This window comes from Phalacrocorax aristotelis, chromosome 3, assembly GCF_949628215.1.
Source record: "Phalacrocorax aristotelis chromosome 3, bGulAri2.1, whole genome shotgun sequence".
Classification (NCBI taxonomy): domain Eukaryota; kingdom Metazoa; phylum Chordata; class Aves; order Suliformes; family Phalacrocoracidae; genus Phalacrocorax; species Phalacrocorax aristotelis.
Window position 1 is genome coordinate 10335848 of NC_134278.1, and position 18117 is coordinate 10353964.

At 38.0% G+C, this 18117-nt stretch overlaps 1 long non-coding RNA gene across 1 annotated transcript; it reads left to right on the forward strand.

Annotated features, from left to right (window-relative positions):
* Positions 1 to 1277: 1277 nt before the first annotated feature.
* LOC142055712 (uncharacterized) lies at positions 1278 to 8279 on the forward strand. Its single transcript, XR_012659998.1, has 3 exons — positions 1278 to 1400; positions 4493 to 4640; positions 8172 to 8279. It is a non-coding gene; the product is annotated as an uncharacterized LOC142055712 (long non-coding RNA).
* Positions 8280 to 18117: the final 9838 nt, after the last annotated feature.

The window sequence follows — 18117 nt, forward strand, 5'->3', positions numbered from 1 at the left end:
CTAAATGCCATAAAGTGTTGCCTGAGGATGTAAATGAAGAGAAAAAAACAAAATGAACAGCAAACTGGAGGTATTTCAACATAAACCATCTTGCTGTAATGTGGAATCTTCTGGTGTAGGGTGTCCCTCTACAAGCCTAGGAGGTTTCATGTAGTTGAAAATAAAAGACTCACTCCTAGTAGGAAAATACCCTTCCAGGTTAAACAGGAGTGGACTTCATAGACAAGGACAAAATTTAGTATCTAGTGTACACCTAAGTTTTTTGGAATGAGGTGGGTAAATCAGTAATTTCCCATAGAATTTTTTATTGTGCATTGTTTCACTCCTTTTTCTACTTGTAACACTGTGGTGAGAGCATCTACTTTGTTTGTGGGAAACAAACGTTCAGTTCCCTTCTCTGCACATTAAATGATAAAAAAATCATACTAGTACTTGTCAGAAGAACCAACAGGCTTATACAGCACATCTATTTCAATCCTTTCATTTGGCCTGTTCCATTTTGTGTGCTCATCATGAGGAAGAGTCATTTAAAAATGAGAATCTTCATTTTGTTCCTTCTATATGAAGTTAAAATAATTCAGCATTTTCTCTGGCCATGAGATGCATAATGGGACTCGTCTGCCAGTAACTGGTTATGTGTGCATTAACACTGGCCGTGCTTGGAACCCTCAGGGAGATCTACTTTTACCCTAACCAGAAGACCACAAGGACTCATGGTGCTGGGGAAAGTGAGGAAATATATACTTTTAAAATGAGAAAAGAATAAAAAAAAAAAACAAAAATAATGGAAATTTTAGTATAACACAGCTTGCAAACCTTATCCTGGTAGAAGAAGTGTGGCGTGGAAATTTTGCATAGGTTTTACTGAATTGAACAATTAAGAATACTTTGGCTCCATGTCAGGTTATTTCATTATGGGCCCAGTGCAGCCCACCTACTCACACATACTTCTGAAAAACAGGCTGTAATCTTCTGTGTGTTTTTTCAAGATGCTGAACATCATTTCCTCAAATGACTATTTGCTTACTCCTCAGCTCCGGAAACATCATCTGCTCTCTTCAGCTGGGCTACTAAAGAAAGATTTGACATGGAAGGAGTGGTCACATTTATTGGCTTTGATTTGTCTGTGTTCTCAGGTTATGCTTTTGTCAGATGACAACCCTGTAGTTCAGAAAGCCAACAACGTCCAGAGACTTCATTAATGCTTGCACCACATTTGACAAAAATTAGTGTAGGAAGAACCATAATAAGGCATTTAGTTATCCAGTTTTTTTAGGACACAAAACATCCTTGTCTGCTTCCATGGAACATACTGGTGGTGCCAGTGTTATCCTGGAGGATGAGACCATGTCAGCTGTAACAGAGCCTGCTCTGATATCCCTTGAAGATCTTTCCATAAGGTCTGGCTGTTTTTTATCTAGTCAAATAGCTTCTGTCAACCAATCATATCGTGGCAAACTCTTTCATATCAAAATATTATTGATTTAGTTTCTTCTTTTTTAACACCTTCATTATCTGTTAGGTTACCAAGTTTATGCTGAGTTTCTTCATTTTGATCTTTCTTCTTTTTATCCCATGAACTTTGCTCCTTGACCCCTTCCTCAGTTAGACTGAGCTTGGCTCAGCATGTATCTGTATAGTAAGGACCTCAGTGAATAGAAATGATCTTGAACTTGGTAATAGGGGTTCTGCTCTCAAGCAGAGCCAGAGCAGGGCAGAGATCAGTGCAACTTCACTGCCCAGTCATTCATCCAGCTTCCGAGGTGGGGTTTGCTGCTTTCTCTCAACTTTTTTATCATGACTGATAACAATCTAAAGTTGCCCTTCCCTCTATTTTACTGTTAAAAACCAGAGTTGGTACACTACAAAACTATTATCTTAGCAGCTTTACTGATGCAGAAATAATTGATGCTGTGCATTTTTTTAATGTCTATAATTGCAGAAATACGTTGCACTAAAATAAATGCAAATTCAAAGACAAAGCAATTTTGATGGCACTGCTTACTTTCTTGGAGATATTCTGTGGAAGCAGCTACTGCTCTGTCCCAGAAACAATTGTTCTGAGCCTGTGACTCTCCCCAGGGTTTCACACAAATTCCCAGTCAACACAGGCCATGCATTTCACATGCAGTGAAATGGTATGTCAAGAATTACTACCTTTGAGGATTTTCAGAGGAAATTTCACCATTGTGGACAAGAACTCTGAGAACTAATTTATGCCACAGTTTTCCAAACACGTTAGTGAACACAAAGCATCTCGCTAGTACCTTTAAAAATACTTTAAAATGAAACCTTTAAAAATGAAAAAAAAAGAATGAAAGGTATAACTCACTGACAAGAAGTTATTAGTCTAACAAGACCAAATGTTTTTAAAATGTTAGGCTCCCAAGTCCCTATTTAGTATTGGGAACTAGTAGCCTGATTATCATTGCAACTAATTTCATTGCAACTAAAAGCAGTCAGCTTTTTAAAATTTAATGGAGGCTACTGGATTCTGAAAAAAAACGCCGTGTTGTTTATTTAATTGGTTAAATATGCACCCATATTTAGCACAGTTAGCAGCCTCATGTTTTTTTATCACCATTTTTCAAAATCTTGGCTCAGATCTTTTCCATCATTAACTTTTATGGCTATCTATATCAAACACCAATACATATGTAACTTAAGAACATCTGTCTTTTAACTACATGAATGAGTTTTTCACTGTTGAATTATGCTTGTGCTAGTGAAACACAATGTACATGTTGTCCCCCCACATCACTTGGAAATCATTCCTTGGCTGACATAAGTAGCTAACAGTAAGCCAATGGAAAGAAATCTTTAAAATATTCATAGGAATTAACATGGCTAATGACAGCATAATAAATAGACACCCCCTGCAAATACGAGAATAGTCACTACTTTCTACCAGCAAAGTGTCATCATGAATTTACAATATCAAGTGCTTTATGAAGCTTTTTACATGGTCATCACATTGCCCAAATTGTAACAGAAAGATAAAGTTCAAAGAGAGTTTGATGAGTTGTGCTGTCATTCAGCAGTTCATTGAAATGCCTTCTACTCCTCATAATTCTTTTCTTGCCACAGAATGGTACAAATTATCAAGCGTGTTCTAATAAACAGCGATCTAAAAGGTTGATTTACTTAGTTAAAAGCCCCACTGTAAGTAAAAATTTTTACACATGTTTTGGGAGAAAAGCCGGTGAAGGGCAAAATGGCACCTGGCAAAGTGTGACTGTCAATAGATGTGGCTAACCCTCCTGCTAAAGAAAGTTGGAGTGATCCATGGGTGGCTTCTTACAGTGTTGAAATCTGTATCCGTGGGAACGACTGTCCTTAAATCCTGTCCTGCACTACTCCAGACTTTATTACATAGTTTAGGGAAAATTATTTTAAATGTCACATCTCTACGTTAATTAATTCTACATTTAATAAAAGCAGTGTTTTATATAGGCAGAGTTCTTGGGAGCAGGCTGACTAACTTGGGTATATCAGATAGTTTAGAATAACAACATTGCCATGCTAAATTATATACCTCCTTGAAAACTGATGTTTTCTACCAGTTCCAGTCACTGTGGAAGAACATGTCTGATTTAATATTCTTTTGCATTATAAAGGCATGGATTTTTTTGTGAGGTGTGATGAGGCAAGTTTCTTTGGTTAAGGCAAAATTTGACTAAAGATTTTAAGGGAAAGAATCTCTCAGACAAAGAATGTATCCATTGTAGAGCAGTTGCTCTGCCAGAACTCCCAGATTTATTACTATGATCACATGCATTTTGCATATACTGGTAGCCCTGTGTACATCGTTAATTGCAGAGATTATGGAACCTATATGCAGAGGAGAAATACCCCTTAGGCACCTAATTTCCATTGATAAACTGTTCTTGGTGCACTTGAAAACCTTGCTTTTTGTCTTCCTTTCTCTTTATGCATTACCTGACATAATTAATTTAATAAGAAAACATAAAAAGTGCAACACTGGGCCTAAGTATTTCAGTGTCGTAACAGTTTAATAATCTGTGTTTCTCTGCACAGTTGTCAGCTGTTGACACGGTTCTTATTTTAGAAACAATATGCTGGAAATCTCTGGTGTAGGTTTTTAGTGGCATTTTTTGCATTTTTGTTTTTTAAAAATCCATTAGTGTTTAAGGAAAAATACCACCTGATGTTGCAATGAGGGACTTCAGCTTTCAGGGTAATGTTTAACCTTAGGTGTACATGTACACAAACAGAAAAGTTCTTCTGTAAGAAAAACTCTGTAGATTTAGTCTACTGATCTTGTCAAAGAAGTAACTGCTCTGTATTTTCATCATTCTCTTGATTATTTTCTGCTTAGCAAAGTTCTGCAGCGTTTCTGAAGCATAAAACTGGAAAGAACTACTGAAATCCTTAGGACTACAGTCCTGCCTGCTATCACAAGCAACTGTGTTTTCTTATGCTAGTCATAAAAAAAACTGGACTCTAAAAATGTTTCGTTTTGGCCCCATAGATACCTCCGTTCCTCTGCAAAGGCTGTAGACTGATGCATAATTTCCAGTCTTCAACCTTTATGTACCTTTGACTGCTTTGTTTTGGGCCTGTAACAACATCATCCTTCAGCTTATATGGCTCTTCTCTCTTCCTGTGGATTTACAGGGGTGAGTCATAGCCCTCTCAGACTTTTCTAGGATAGAACTGTCAGGCTGCTTTATCCCATCTTAAAAAAACACTTTTTGTTTCTGTATTGATTGGAAGAGTCCTTCCATTCCCATCTAGTTTGAATTAATGTTTGCTAATTATGGGTAACAAGAAGTGCTTAGAATGTTCTAAATGAGGTGCCATCAGTACCAGGGAAAATAACCAGTAATTACTGTTATATTCTGATGAGGAATAGGTAATACATCGCTATGACTAGTACAAATTCATTGATTCAAAATTCACATTCACTGATAGAGCCTAAGGTGGCAGCTGCTCTCCACTTATGCCACAGCTCGCTATTCACAGTTATCCTGCCCATGAATAATATATATACATCCTTCCCTTCCTGTTTTTTTTCCAATGTACACATTTCTAGCTTAAAGCAGAAGTTCCTCCTATCCGTTCTTAAATGAATGACCTTTCCCTTTGTACTACTGAAATTCATGTTATTCCTAATGTTCTAGTTCTTAAGATCATTTAGTTCCTTCCTGGGTGATCTTCTGATCTCTTCTGTGCTGACTATAGGCTGGATCCACAGAAAGTTATAGTAGGATTCAGTCAAATGTTTAGGTTTGCTGTTTTTGCTGATCACTATCTCTGATGGCATTGCTGTTGCTAAGTACCTCTCTCTGTCACTGGAAAGTTCCATAGCAATTCTGTTCCTGCAGATGCCCCAAGCTTTGATAGTGAGAATTAAGGTCAATGTCAATTTAATTTTCAGACCAAGCTTAACAGTATCTTTCTATCAACTCCTTTCTTCCTACCCTTTGCATTCTTTTTTTTATAGCAGTCATACTTTTCCTCTGGAGTTTTGGCAGTTCTCCCTTAACCCTTCCAAGATCTAACTTTTTTGCTGATCTGCTCCTTTTCCTTATTCATTGTTAATGTTCTGCTTATTTTAATAATATTTTCTGAGGTTATTTATTCAGTTAGGCTTGAAGTTCTTCCTTTCAAGTTTTTTACCCTTGTTTAAAATGGAAATTCCAAAGTGGTATTGCAGTAAAGAAGTTACATTCTTCTTCCACATACTTAAGATCATGCTCTTCATTTTAATTTTTTCCCTGGGAACAGTCTCTCTTCATAAATGCTTGTCAGTGGCTGAACATTTTTCAGTTACCTAGGAATAATAATCAATAGCCTACCTATATTCTTTCCCTTGTCAAATCTTTATCCTCCTCCTTTGGAAGAAAAAAAACTCTGAAATTCCGCTAGAAGAATCACTGGAAATAACAGCACTTTCTTGAATGTTTTCCTTAAACTGACATAATCTAGACCTGTTCCAGTATGAAACCACCAGAATCATTGCTTTCCAGCACACCTAGAAGTGAATAGAAAGTTTTTCAGGCTTCCTCAGATTCATATCTCATATCCTTACTTTTGGCAAACATTGCATACATTTGTTCCCTGGATGCACTTTGATGACAAAGTATGATGGCTTTGATGGCTTATTAAATATTTCTTTAGTAAGATGCTTCCCAGGTTTTTAGACCTGACGTTTTCTGGAGTTGAGAGGAATCCCAGCATTTTTCCTCCCTGCTTGTCTTCAGCCCTCATGTCATGGCATTCCATTTAATCTTGCAGTTCTTTGTTTATTATCTTCATGTCTTCTTGGACTCTCCCAGGCTACACCTACTCTAGTAAACTAAACAGAACTACGGCAATTGGGCCTTACTTTTTCTCACAGCTAAACAGCACAGTCAACAGCAAGTTTTCAGCTCAGCCTGACAAACACTTTCCCAAATAATGCTCAGGCACCACTTCAGATTTATCTAAAGTCAGGAACCATTCCCAATTCACATACTGTATGTGAGCACTTTGTTGTTTGGTGACATGACAGATTTTAACTTGGTGGACAGGGACTGTACCATGACCCTTGGCCTCAGAGCCAGAAAGTGATCCTTGGCCCATCTAATTTTTTAGTACAAACAAACCTGATTTTCCTCATCACCCATTTCCCCTGGAACTAGTTTCATTTCTATTCTTCTATGCCAGACATTTTCTGTTTGTATCTCTTTCATATTCTCCACTACAGCAAATCCATTTGTCAGTCAGTCTTTCTGTACTAAGGAGTGTCTTAATTTCTCTTCATGAAAGTTACTATCTGCATTTGTGGGAATCTGCAGGTTTGTGAATATTTGAGTGGCCCATTCACTCTCTTAACTTCTCTGTTCCGTCCCTATTTGAACACCACCTTTCCACTGCCCGGGATTTTTTCCACTTATATTCTATTTCTTAAAATAGAATATTCATTCAGGTCCCCATCCAAAGACAATATACATTCTAGCTTTCTGGGCCTACTCTCTCCTAACCATCATCATCTTCTCTCTCTGGACCCTAACTTTAAAGAAATAGAGAAAAATTCCCATCCAAGGTAGCCTGTTTGTGGTCTATCTGACTCCTAACCATTTGGTGTTTCAATCTAATCCTACTTCTGTGCTCTGGCTGAGTTAGATGTCCATCAGCAATGATTAAAGGCAGAAAGCTTCCAGAACAGACTCAGCTAAGAGCTGAGATGGAAATGTTAAGCCTATGTGTAATTTCATTTCAGAATAATTTTTTACCAGAGTGTAAAGTGATGGGAAAATTTCACTTTCCCAACATAAATCCCACATAACTGAAATTCAACATTAGGCATGATAGTAATCCCATAAAACTGAGTAATAAGAATGCAAACATCTGAATTTCTGAACACAACTGCCATTTCAAAGAATCGGACAAGTTTTACATCCTCAGCTTTACCTGTTTCAAACTCTGCCATCCATCACCAGGGAACCTGGTTCTACACTCTACATTCTTCGTTAATCTACATTCTACACTCTTATTTGGGTGTATCAGGAATTATTTCACTTACGATACAGGAAAATAAATGTCCATCAATGTAAGCCTGTTGAGAGCAAATTTTATGTGAGAACATAATTGAATCTTCAAATTTTTTTTTCTAGCCCCACTAGAATCATGGCTCATGAATTACTATTCAGGCTAAAAGATGGATTTTTGTAAAATATAAAGTAGACATACAGAAACAGCTACACTCTTTCCCCAGAAATGTCAGGTGATTCACAGAGTCAGGCTAGAAGCTGTCAGGAGTTATAGAATTACCTTCCTCTGAAGGAAAATTCTTAGCTCATATGCTTAAGCATGAAAATTTGGATCATTTCAAAACTGTTGTCTGTTATGCAGGTGTGTGCAGGTAATCTGAATGTCTAAGTTTCTGTTACAGACAGTGGAGATCTACGTGTTTAATCAGATCCCTAATCATGAGTGTCTGGTGCTATTTGAGATTCCTTATGTTGCTGAAGTAATGGCAGTTATGACACGATGTCTATGAGAGGTTTTTACCCTTTCAAAGAGGCAGCTGAAAACCAGGCAAGATGCTCTAGTATGTGAGATGACAGAAAATGTCCGAGTTTTGACAAATACATAAATTAGATCCTTTCTGTATCCTTGTATTATTGTATCTGTCTGTTTCAGTCTCTTTTGTTTGTATTTAGATCACCAGCTCAGTCAAGGAAAGAAGTATTCTTTTTTGTCTTTGTAAAACACTACTGTGATAAGCTTCCAGTCCAGATAGAATAGGACATCCAGGACATATGCTAAACCAAGAGGTATGTAAATGGCTCAAAACAGAGGTCTCCAAAGCTACCTCTGGATCGTGTTTAATACTTGTTTTTATTTAGTTAGTTTAGGTTTTACATTCAGATTTATTGACAACTTTCAAATTCACTGAAATCAAGAATAAATAGAATTGGGCATCAACTATCATTTTTTACTCAGTGGTTTATCTTCTCTGACCTTCAGTTCCTAACCGAGAAGGGTGCAAATCTCCTGTAAGATCCATGTCTTATCTCCAGCCACTATACAGATGTCCTTGATACCCAAAGAATTGAAAATAAAATTGGATGACTATGTTTCAGGAACTGTTTCCACACACAAACACCCCCCAGATGTCGTCTTGTACTGCAATAAAAGGAGACTCTCAGTGCTTTTCATCTTTCTCTATAGTTGTAATTGATTTGTATGCCTTTATCTTATCTCTTCTTATCTCCTCTTCAAAGCAAACAATTACAGTCCCTTCATTCTCTCTCAGACTGGAATATTTTCTGTGGCTCTGACCTGCCTATCTCTGATCCTTCTCAATTTCCACTACATATTCTTTGCACTGGAACCACAGGAACTGAATAATAGCTCTGTTTGCTTCTATTATTATTATTGTTACTGTTGAGAACCTATTATTGTTTGCATTACTATAACACTGTTATAATATTTTTACACTGTTCTCCATTCTCTTCCTTTGTTGTTCCTGCTTTGCTTTTTTGCCCATCTCTACACATTGACCACAATTCTGAATCGCTCGCAGGGATGTACACATTCTCTGCCCACCAAGTCCTTACCATTACAGTGGAATACATCTTCTCTAAACTTGCCATCTGAGCATTGTAGGCCTGAAGTCCACATTAAACTAGGAAACTCTGCACAAGCTTAGGAGAGTGTTATTTCAGGAAGCCACACAGCAAAGTACTCTGAAGTTATGTGTGCTAATGCAACAGAAGTGGCCATTTTAAGGAGCTGGAGTGGTGTGAGAATCTGCTAGGCTGTTCTCACAGAAGAATTCTTGATAGCATAGTGGATTACAAGGGCTTAGTGAACAGGAAGATAAAGAGGAGATTTCAGCAGTCTAACACCAAAGCAAGACTTAGCAAAATGCAAACTATGAGGAAGAAGTAGTAAAGGTAACATTGGGATAGTGTAGGGTATAGGTGATGTGCTGAAACAGAGAAAACAGGAAGAAGAAATGAAAGATAACACTAGAAAATAAAATTCTTTAAGTGCAATTGTGGCAATGGAAAATCAAACAGAGATACTGGATACAAAGGGAATTATGGTGAAAAGGAATAGAAAGGCAAACGGCAGAGCAGTCAACAGAGAAGTAGCTGCTGAGAGCATCAAGTAAGAACAAAGAGGCAGCTTCAGAATTGAGCCAAATCCTCACATCAGATAGAGTAACATAACTCCAGCATTGTCAACCAATTCATTCCTGCAGAGAAAGGGTCTCTTAGTGTTATATTTCCCTAATAAACCTGTCCTTTTTCATTACTGCGTCATAATTGACATGTTGATATGTTAGGGTTTTATACCAAAATGTATAGTTCAGAAATCTTCATTCTTGCCAGCTAAATAAATATTTAGATGTTTTATTTAACTTGATTAAGCATGTTTTCAAAGAACTTAAAAAAATTAACTTCTGGAAGTTTTCCTTCTGTTACTAAATAACATTTGAACTAAATAAAATCTGAACAACAGGATGTTCCTTTTTCTTTTCTGAGCCCCAGCTGCTATTGAAAGATGAACTTTAACCTATTTTTGCAGTTTATACCTTATCTGAGTGTTAAATGAGGTTTGGTTTCATTTGAGTGATCAGCATAATGAATCACTACCTTGCTGATAGAGGAGACAATTGGGCAGTCATATACAAACATAAACCAAAATGCATCATCTTCAGTGAACCCTTTATGGGAAGAAGCTTTAGCTTAAGTGGCAACTGTTTGCAGCCTGATACTATCCAGAGAGACACATTTTTCCAAGATTTTCAAACCCTCAGACCAGAAGCTGTATACAGAAGGAATTCAGTGCCCAATATGGGAATCTGACCACATAATTTGATACTTAAGATTGGAATCATGATACAACATCACTCTAGCCTTGGGACGTCATCAAATGTGTAGGCAATGCTAATAAGGGGTAGCATGTGTATTTCCAGCACCATTTTTTCTGACAGTATACTAAAGTTAACAAAAAGAACATATTTTACCAATTAAAATGTACTAATATTGGAAGTAAGTTTTAACCAAGACTTCAGGTTTGGAAATCTCTTGATTTTGTCAGAAGTCCATATTAACGCATGGAAGTGTGTATCTATAGGCAAGTGAGAAAATAACCATTCCACATGCAAGATGTTCACAGTAGAACTATTTACTATGTGAAATAATGTGAAATGTGAAGTTAGTATTCTGAATAAATACACTTCTCTCATGCTGATTTATATTCCATCAAGGTCATATTCCATCAGAACTGAATTCCAATTGCAGACATATAACTCTTACTAATGTGGATTTTAGGAGACACATTTCCGTCTTTGTCAATACAATAACAAAAAAAGTCTCATCCTAATTGGAAGACTTCTACTTTTTTCCTTTTAATCCAAACTGATAACTTCCATATACCCAGTGCAAGCTGTTGAACTCATTCTGTTCTGCTGAGAACAATTAATTAATTTCTGATCATGGCCACAGGCAGGGCTGGATTTAGGTATACATACGTGACTGACCCACCACAGACCCACAACAGAAAGTATAGATGACAAAAATAGCCTTCCCCCTTCCCTCCCTTTCTCCTTCTCCTCCTCCTTCCTTCCTTGCTTTCTTCCTCCTTCCCTACCTTTTTTCCCGCATTCCCTCCCTTTTGCGTATTAATACTGTATTTTTACCATTATCTATTAGTGGCTTATTAAGTACAGAGGAATCTAGTATTGAAAAGTTACATTCTTAACTGAATGAAAGGAGTGAAAAAGCACTCAGAAATAAATAAGAGCTCATATATAAGCTTGAATTATGCGATAGGGATATAAAGTCCTTAAAAAGATAATACAGTAGAACTGAAATAAGGTGACTTCAAAGAGGGGTTCTGGAACAAAAGCAATATATGAAGAGGATAATATTTGTCACTGTGATTTTGCTGTATGGAAAAGGATAATAAGAAAATAACGAATAACAGGAAAGAGGATACTTACCAGTAAACTGAAAAATTAATGAAGTACAGACAAAATGCTTTACTTAAAAAAAATACATTAAAAATGTTTAAGATTTGAGAGCACATTTTATATGAGTTGTAGTTGTGAAGAGTCAGTATGTAGTGTTTTTCTGCACCACAATGTTGCCTCAGATCAGTAAGGACATAAATATTTAATGTAATAATTAAACATATCCCAAATATCTGTCTTTAAAATACAAATTTGATTCGTGTCAGTTGGATGTTAAACTAGGCCACTATATTGAGGTTAAAAAGGAACACAGACAGAGCGTAAAAAGACCTTTTTTTTCAGAGGACTTTTCTAAAAATCAAGAATTTTGGCTGTCATCAGTAGAAATGTGCTGTTTAATCAGCAAAATACTCAGGTGTATGGGTAAGCTGAAGTTACTTCAATAACACAGTGCAAAGCCTCTTTAGGGATAAAAGGCAGGGTTTTTTTCTCAAATCTCTGTGACTCTTGGCCTGTCCTAGAATTTAAAATAACAACCGCTACAATAATGTTTCTAATTTTGAAAACATTTTTACCCTGGGAAGGAAACTAAACCCTCTGCTCATTAAGGCTATATTTATGAAGGTGACCAGAAAGTTAAAAGCCTTTGATGTCAGTACCAATAAGGTGAATGACATGTCCCCTTCCTTTCTAACTTTTCAGAGCCTCAAGCCTAACAGGTGCAGTTCATCATCCAGTAATGAAATTTATAACCTGGTCCATATACAGATTAAAGTTCAGTCCCCACCTGACAGCCATATCTGCTATCACTCTTGTGGCTTCGTAGGTTTCGTTATTGTTTCTAGTAACGTCATGCAAAAACTAAGTGACTCATCTGTTTTTTTCTTCCTTGTATAGCATCAGTGCCTTAGTAAAATGAAAAAAACCCCAACTTTTTCCTCCTCAGATGAGACATTGGGTAACCCTAACTATTTCCTTAACTGTCATGTGTGAGCTTAGTCTACAGAGCCTTCCTTGTGGCCTTCAAGCAGCTAGTATGTCACAGGGGCGTCTTCTGCAGTATTAATTGTCTAACATTAGGAGAAGGCTAGCAGTGAGGGCTTCCTATGTTCTGTAAGGCAAGTTAGTCCATTTGTGGTTATTCTCCCTATTGCTAATGTGAAGACAGAATGTTTTTCCCTAAGGAGAACAGTACTTTGAAAAGGATCAGGAATGGTCTAGTAAAATTCCATGTAATATTGTGTAGAAATTTGTATTGCACAATACTGAACAGTTAAAACTATCAAGTTGATGAATCAGCTCAGACACTGAGTGAAGGCGACCTGTCAGGCTCTTTGACTTCGAGTGATTATTGAGCAGCTCTCAAAAGCAGAAAGAAGAATGAACTGCTCAGAGTGGTGGAAAAATGAGTTCCCAAAACAATTGGAAAAGATTTAAACATTACTCCTCAGTGTATCTGTGAGCAGCAGAAGCCAGCAAAAAGAAAAACAGCAAGGCAGTAGTTCTATAAATTATAATTGTTACATTCAAAGCTTCCATTTAATTGGAGTACAGAAGGTTAAGTATTTAACTGTAGTGTGCCTGTTTGAGGACCATGGTGTTCTGCAGAAAATTAACATGTGACAGATAAATATTTGAAAAGAAAGAATAAAAAAAGGAAATAAACTGCTTCCATGTTGATGAACTCAACTTGTAAGTCTGGAAAACAAATCGAGTCTCTGAGAGGTGGTCAGATGCAGAGATGAGGAAAACCATCATAGAAAGCACAGTGGTGGTGTGAATTAATTTTGGGAAAGCAGTTGGAATTTTGCAGGCAGAGATGGCATCCTGTGTACATGAAAGCCTGTGGAGACAGCATGAGCTCTGGCAGTATGAAGATGATGGAGGGTTGAAACCATGGGAGACATGAAGCAAAAAGGCGCATAGATTTTCAAGTTGGAGTTCTCAAAAACCATGGTCACTGAACTACTGACATCATAACAGTCCACTGGAGTATGATATTTTGGCAGGGGTGGCAATACTGGAACATTACAAGCTGGACAAAAAGGATGAAAAAAATGCCACTGTTTCAGTGGAAGTTACTAGAACAGCAGCATGTAATTTTTCTACAGGAAATCCCTGGATTGTCATTGTAAAAGTAAATGGGTTATTTCTTAGTCTTACTTTTTTCGCAGATGCACTGAACATCTGTACCAGAAACAGTATTATTAGTACTAAAAGAGACAGTAGAAGATCAATCTTCCAGTGGTGAGCTTAGAAGGGAGCATTTGAATAGGAGTATGGATAATTAAGAAATTGGAAGAAAAGAAGGAAACAGAAAAAAAACGCTGGTTTAGAAATACATTGAGCACTTCACCATGTCACCTTGTTGGTGAGAGAAGATAAAATAGAGGTTTGCAACATCTTTGTAGGAATCTCTCAGCAGAATTCAAAACTGAATTTAGAGATCCCAGCCTACCACAGTTCAAAAGTACACTCTTTGCCTAGGGACAAAACAGAATGAAGGAACTGGGGAGGTTTAATACTTTGTAAAGAGAGTGTGAATAAAAGATTCAACAGAATTGGTACATTTTCTTACTAGTGCAAAAAGAAGACAGACCTTATGCCCAGGAATATACTCAGAAGAACTAAATAAATATGTAAAAAGGAAACATTTTCCACTACCTACAAGGGGAGAAATTCTGGAGGAGATGGCTTATGCCAAATATTTTTCTACTCTTGATGCCTCAGCAGGCTTCTGGCAGTGGTTCTTAGACAAACAGAGTGTATGTTTATGCACCTCCAGCACCTCCTTTGGGAGACACGGTTTCCTCCAATTGCCATTGGGTTATAGTCAGCACCATAGGTGTTTCGCCAGAAAATACAACCATTTTTCTCTGATGAGGAACATGCTAAGACCTAAACAGATGACACTGTGATCTGGGAAACACAGTAGAAGACTAAGGCCAATGTTTCCAGAGAGCTCCCAAAGAACCAGAGGTGCTGGGCCTTGACCTGCATGAGTAATAAAAAATGTGAACACCATGTAGTAGTGGGTATATTTCTTAGAAAAGAAAAGAAGAAAAGAGGAAGAAAAGTGGGAAAAAGGAAGGTTAAAGCAAGGAAGGTTAGAAGAAAGAGAAAGAGAAGGGATGCAGGGATGGACGGGAAGGTACACAAGGATTCTTTGAAATATAAGCAACTTGGTACCAAGCATAATTGCTTTGTTGTGTCCAGTGAAGGTGTCTTACCACGACCCTCTCTTAACAGTACTGTCAAAACATTTGACCAGTCTCCAGTGACAGAAGAAGGAAATCTCAGTATCATCAAGCAGGAAAAAAGACCATGGTCTATAATGTATGAAGTAACATAGAATATACAATATAGTATAATATACATAATATAAGCATAGAATATATAATTAAAGGTTAATGGATTTTCTGTATTTATATTAGTATTAGCAAAGCCATTGTTGGCATTGCCAAAACAGGCGCAGCAGAACCAGTTCTTCACTGGAAAAGACAAGTGTAGGAAGGAGGGGGTTCAGTTTCAGATGAGTAATTTGATGCAGCTTCCTCTCTACAGCTGTGGAAAAAGTGTAGTGAAGTGAAGTCTGAAGGCGAAATTTGATAATATAAGTTGTTCTTTCTAGAATAAAATCTAGACTCTGAATGTCAGGAGAATTCCTACATCTAAGACTATTGGAAGATTTGTCATACTTCTTACATTTCATAAGATCATTGATTCAGTCCATACACAGTATGTCTGATGAAGGAGTGGACTTTGTGAGCACCCAGTGTGGGCATGAATGTGTAACGCCTTCAGTTTATCCGTCATTCTTTACATATATGAACTGTACTTACTCCGTGTTCTACAAAGAATCTGTGCGTGTTCTGTGTTTTTCATTTTAAATCGTACCAACATATGAACAGGCAGAACATCCTAAACCCATGGCAAGAATTTTTAGGAAAGAAGACGTAATTGGCAGAATTCATGAGATGTATGACAGCTCCAACTCGCTTATTTCATCAGCATTAATAAATGTCCTGCATTTTCCTCCATAAGCCATGAAACTTCATTTCAGTAATGGTTAGTTACCAGATGCTGATGACATTTTTATCTCCTTTAGGGAATCTTCCCCTTACTAGGTTCTCCTAAGAAAAAAAGATGTGAAGTGTCCAGAAACAGTTCCTTTCTAAACATAATTTCATAATTGTTTTTAATAATTTTTACTATTGGTATATAAGGTTTTTTAAGGGAATGTTGAACAAACTTAACAGTCTCTGGAAGCACCTAGTATTTCAACAATGCTACCTTACCATGGTGAGCACCAAGGCCCAAACTGTCCCTATTTCTGAGCAATGGGGACTTTTTCCTTTATGGGAAAAAAAAAATCTTAAGGGGAAAGAAATATGGAACACAGTACTCACCTCAGATGGTGAGTGATCCAAAGACAGTTGGAGAACTTCCACTTCGGTGTTTGGTTTTTAGATCAGGACCAAATCTGTGCAGATTAGAGATATACAGCATATACGAAAGACTGGAGCTACTTCCAGTGTAGAACATCAGGGAGAAAAGTTTGATGTTTCTGTTGTCCTTTCTCTTTTCAAATCTGCACCAACACACGCTGCCTGTGTCATATACAGTGCAAAAGGTGCGAAGATGTGTGACAAAGATACAGACACCAGGTTCCAGAATGGTTCTGTCTCCAAAGTCTTCATTTCACTTCCAAGAGATGCACCGAGAGGAGAGTGGGACTTAGCCAAAAGTAACTGAGAAACACAAAGAATGACATGAGATACTACAGTTTAAAACAGATCAGTCTGGAAGATAAGCTGAGTTCTGGGGTCAAAGCCCACCATTTCACAGAAATAGCTGAAAGAACAACTTCATGTTGTTTAACTCCATGTGAATATTGACTTCTCCCAGTGAGCTGAAAGCACGGGGATTCCTAGATTGAATAGATAAAAGTAGCGTGTGGCATTTTGTGGCACCTGTTGTGAAAAAAATGCAGTCCCTTGACTAGGTAATACAGCAATATAAACCTGTTACAGTAGAGTGCTGCACCCATGTTACCTGTGTGCTTACGGGCTGAGTCATAACCCTGTAATCTGTTTATGTCCATGCAATGTCATATTAATACAATCAGTCAGCCTCAACTTGAGCCCAAATACCCATCTGAAGGCAGTGAGGAGACACAGGCAAAATAGGGAAATATTTATTTCCCTATTTATCTGCAGTGCTAAAGTGAACAAATAAATTTTAAGTAATAGTCAAAACCTCTTGGTGTTTGAATGCAGAAAGGGATCAAATGCTATGGGCAAAAGTTTTTGTACAGTCTTTTTGGTAGAATTATACTACAAAGTAAAATCACATACTGAAGCAGCTGTACACACAAAACTAAACAAAAACCTATGTTGCTTTATGGACTTAAAAACCAGTAATCTCCCATTGGTTGTTTTATTGTATCTGTGACTGGTATCCACCAAGGACAGAAATCAAAGCGGAAAAATCTAAGAAATGCTTTCGTCATGATGCCTCAAATACTGATGAATCCATGAAAGAAATTTCTGCAAGCAAGCTCTCTGAAATGGCATGATCTTGTTAATGTCATCAGACAAAATCCTAATTGTAAGGAAGATGTCTCCCTATTGGAAAGTATGCCCCATCATACATCAGTCCTTACCATTTGGTTGAACCACTGTTAGGAGTTACGTGATCATAGTGTATCCTGGGAAATGTAACCCAGTTATGAAGTCCAAGAGAGAGAGGGTATTGTGGCAGGCACGCTTTCCCCCCTCCACCCCACCCCGGGAGACTGGGGCTCTTGGCATCATGATCGCTGGCTTTTTGCGCCCTTTGTGATTCACTGTGCCCCCAGTCCCAGGCATGTACCCCTCGGGAGTGAGGGGGGAGAGGTGGCACCCCTCAGCCCACAGAGAGGGTCCACGGTGGCAGGGAGGCACCTTGGTACAGAGAAGCTGCCGCATCATGATCAGTATCAGTGGGGCACCGCCGGAGACCCCCTCGGAGCGGCCCGCTTGGAGCGGCCGGCCTGTGCTCAAAGCCTCTCCCCCTGGGCTGGGGGGGCGCCCGAGGAAACGTCCCGGCCTGGAGTGCCCTCAGCTTCTTGTGGGTGAGCGATTCCTTCTGGATCTATCCTTGAGTGAGCCCTGGCCCCGGGCGAGCGGTGGTGCCTCTGGGTACCCAGGGGAGGGAGAGAGCCTCCCCTTGTGAGTGGCTGTTCTGGTGTGTAAACCTGTAATAATAATACCCCAACTGACAACTCGAACCTGTTAGGTGTTAAATGTTATCGGAGGGTTGGCTGATTTCAGTTTACCCGTTTCTCATTGGTTTTTATTGTGGTTCTGGTTGTTTTGTGAAATAGAGTTGTTTAAGCTTGTCCTTCTTCTGGGTTGGTTTTAGTGTACCTCCGTGACAGTATGAAGAAATAAGAGACTTTAAAGATAACTACTGTGATGCATGGTACCATGGTAACATTTCAAGGGAAAAGAAATTTCCACTTAGCTAAGCCAAAATTTGATTTTTGATTCAACAAGCTAAGAGGAAATATTTTGATTTGGGAATGTCAAAACATTTCCATTTGATCAGATATATGAAAATTAAATTTACTGAACAAAATGTTCTTAACTATTTCCATAGTCAATTTTTTAACTGCAGTTAGCTTTGATAGATATTAG